Raw genomic sequence first — 3,775 nt, 5'->3', positions numbered from 1 at the left:
TTTCCAGCCTTTCCACAACTGAGGATCCCTTTTCGTATTCTTCACTATCAACTTTTCCCTACAACATGAACCCAGTATATTTGTAAAACAATGTATTTTTCTACCAAATAAAAATAAAATTAATTCATTTCTCTTTTTATATTAATGATATATAGAATCACTAATCAGTTTCTGTTCCACATAAAACAACTTATGTTACTAGGCTGAATCAAAATAATTCCAAGCAAAAGGTAGTTATGTGATACTTGAGTTAGCCCCATAGCTGAACCTAAGACTAAAAACAGAAGACTTAATCACATTAAGAATCCAGAGCAAGTTGGTAGGCTGTATAGGATTAGGTGTCCACTTTTACTAACTGTTCATTGACAAATGTGGTCACAGCTTAGCTCAAAAATGTTTATGACTCCTTTGTAACTAAAAGGAAATTGCTGTTTAATAAAGAACAAAAGCGAAGTACGAAATGCTTGAGTTTAAGCTCCTTCACATATCTCCCCGGAATTTCCTTCGCCTCTTCTGCTGATGAAATCCTTTCCACAATCCCAGACTTAAATGTGGTGGTCATGAGGGTACACCTTGCTGTCCTACTAGGAGAGCATACTGACCAAGAACCCCACTGCTACAGTTTGAACTCCATCTCTGTGTTTGCATCGAGGCCATGACTCCCATGTGCTGCTTCCCACTATGATTGAGTGAGGTTGAGGGATACAGGACTCCTTTATTGGAAGGCTTTAGCTCAAGAACTCATGAAGGGCTTTGTATGGGAACTGCACAGCAGTTTAGGATTCTTCTTCCCCTACCTTCTTGACCTCTCTCCTTCACTGGGGGTCAGACTAACATTACAATCTGATGGCTCTCCCAACCTTCCCTGGCTCCCTCCCAATTTCCTTTCATGCAGGCATTTCCCTTTATAAACTCCTCACACATTAATCCTGTCTTGACACCTCCTTCTCAGAGTACTTGGACTAACACATCAACGTGAATGCCTTTTCCAACTCCTCCAGAGTTAATCACTCATATTTTGTGTGCTCATAACATTGTATAAATGAAGGCAGAGGAAAAAGGTCCTTCATAATTGGGCTCCAACTTATCTCCCTGGCTGCAGTACCTAGGATTCTCCCCCTTTGCAAATGCTGTCCCCATGCCTAAAATGGTGCCCACTCTAGTTCACATACCAACTTCTTTATTCTACAAGACTCCATTTGAGTCACTCCTTTAGTAAGCTTTCCCTGACATTGCTTCTAATGATATTGGCATTGTTAAAGATGATCGGCCAGTTGTTTTGTAAAATATTCTTGAATTTGGGGTTGTCATCTGTTTCCTTATGATTAGACATGGGCTATGCATTTTTTGGTTAGACTATCACACTTGTATTCTTTTCGTTACAACCTATCAGATTCTATATGGTGACTATTTGTCCCACTACTGGTGGTGGTTATTTTTGATCACTTGATTTTGACGATGCCCATCAAGTTTCTCTTCTTGTTCTCTTTGTAATTAACAGATGTTTTGGAGGGAGGTACTTTGAAACTATATAAAATCTCATTCTTTACCTCACTTTCACCTAGCCATTAATTTTACTGTCTATTGAGATGTCTTGCCTGGATTAATTATTACAGTGATTATTGCCTAATGGTGATTTTCTAAAACCATCATTCTTTCTCTGTTTAACTGATGTCTTTCTACCAATGTAAGAAAGAGTTTCTCTTCTCCCCATTTATTTATATCAATGAGATAACAGCTTATTCCTTGGTTAATAATTTGTTACTATATCATTATTTGTTTTAATGCTCCAGTTGTACCTTATTTGGATAGTCGGAGCCCGTCAAGCTTACTTCTGTAGCCTTTGGATGAGTTCTCATCATTCTTCCCGTATTCCCTTACTTTCTGGTATCATGAGATGTTCCAGGCTTATTATATTCTTTTACAGCCCCAGACCTGGATTTAGTCATTTCTTCAAGGAACCTTGGTTCATTTTAGTATTTGAAAACAAGATATGAGCACTAGGTATGTTCATTACTACTAGGACATCACTACTCCCAAGCCTATTAGCAGACAGCTAAGAACCACACACACACACATTTATATCTATATTTATTTCTATACCTATCTATCTATAACGATAACAGTGATCTCACACTGATACTTCTAATTCCAGTCCAACACCAGCTACATTTATTCTAGTTTATTTTTTTTTCTGTATTTTTAATTCCCTTCTCCAGTAACCTGGCTTGCATTATCCTCAATGTATTTACTTAATTGCTCGATTTCCCTGAATGTAGCTAATCTCCTGAAACTGCTGGGCCACCATCTTCTTTGCACATGGCCCTGCCCTAGCACAGACTTGCCTTCCTGCACAGGCCTGCTTCCCTGTTCTGGGCATTCTACCTTTTCAGGCTGACTCTTGGCTATTAGATTTATTATTAAATAATGAAGGAAGGATGCTAATAAATATATATATATATATATTTTTTTTTTTAGAAAGGGAAGGCAAGAGGAAGAAGTAGAGTTACTAGTATATCTTTAACACTTAAAAAAATAATAATAAAACTTCTTAATCTGTTTTAAAAAGACCAAGTCTCAGGCTTACAACCTTCTCTGCGAAATAACACCTACCTAAAATTTAATACCACTCTTTTGCTTTAATTGTGAATATGTTTGTTACCTGATCTATTTCTTTCCTTTAAATGTATTTTTAATTAAGGTAAATTTATATGCTTTTAAATGCTTGGTTCTTAAGTGTATATATAATTCAGTTACTTTTAACAAATATATATATTACATTGAGATATAGAACACTGACTTCTCCTTAGAAGGTCCCCTCGTACCCCTTTCAGTCAATCTCCACCTCCTCATAGGCAACTACTATTTTTATTTCTATCAGAATTGTTTTTGCTTTCTTTCCTTTGTAAATACTTTAAAGGAAAAAAAATGAGTTAATTAAGAAATTAAGTAAATAGGAGGCGGGGCCAAGATGGCGGACTAGGTAGACGCTACCTCGGATCCCTCTTGCAACAAAGACTCGGAAAAACAAGTGAATCGATCACATACATAACAATCTACGAACCCTGAACAACAAACACAGATTTAGAGACGGAGACCGAACAAATACGGGGAAGCAGCGATTGTTTTCAGAGCCTGGAGCCAGCGTACCAGTCAGGTAACCTTCGGCGCCTGATTTAGGGCAGAGCCCAGGGGAGCAAACGGAGCAAACAAGGGGCCCAGCCCTACCCCCCGAACTCACCCCGGGAGAGGACCCAGCCAGTTCACGCGGGTGGCGTGGCGATGCAGCCGGTGGGAGAAGTCCCCGGGAGGCAGTGACTGGTCTTGGAGTGGGGACAGCAGCGTCCCAGCTGGGGAACCGTCCCACCGGGATTTTGACTGGGCGCAGGCACGGCATAAGCACGGAGAGCTGCTCCACCCCCTGAAATAACCCCGGGAGGGGGCCCAGCCGGTTCGCACCAGCGGCGTGGCGACGCAGCCAGTGGGAGAAGTCACTGGGAGGCAGCCACTGGTCTTGGAGTGGGGAGAGCAGCGTCCCAGCTGGGACACGTGGTCACGGCACAAGCACGGGGAGCTGCTCCACTCACCTGAACTAACCCCAGGAGGGGGCCCAGCCGGTTCGCAGGGGCGGCACGGTGACGCAGCTGGCGGGAGGAGAAGTCCCCAGGAGGCAACGAATGATTTTAGAGCTGAGAGTGCATCGTCCCAGCAGGGGAACTTTAACGTTGGGTGTGGGGCTGGCAGCAGAGGATCTGACCGTGACTTCAGTGGGCCA

The sequence above is a fragment of the Loxodonta africana genome, chromosome 7 (genome assembly GCF_030014295.1).
Source record: "Loxodonta africana isolate mLoxAfr1 chromosome 7, mLoxAfr1.hap2, whole genome shotgun sequence".
Classification (NCBI taxonomy): Eukaryota; Metazoa; Chordata; class Mammalia; order Proboscidea; family Elephantidae; genus Loxodonta; species Loxodonta africana.
The sequence above is the reverse complement of the archived record's forward strand: the minus strand, read 5'-3'. Positions refer to the sequence as shown.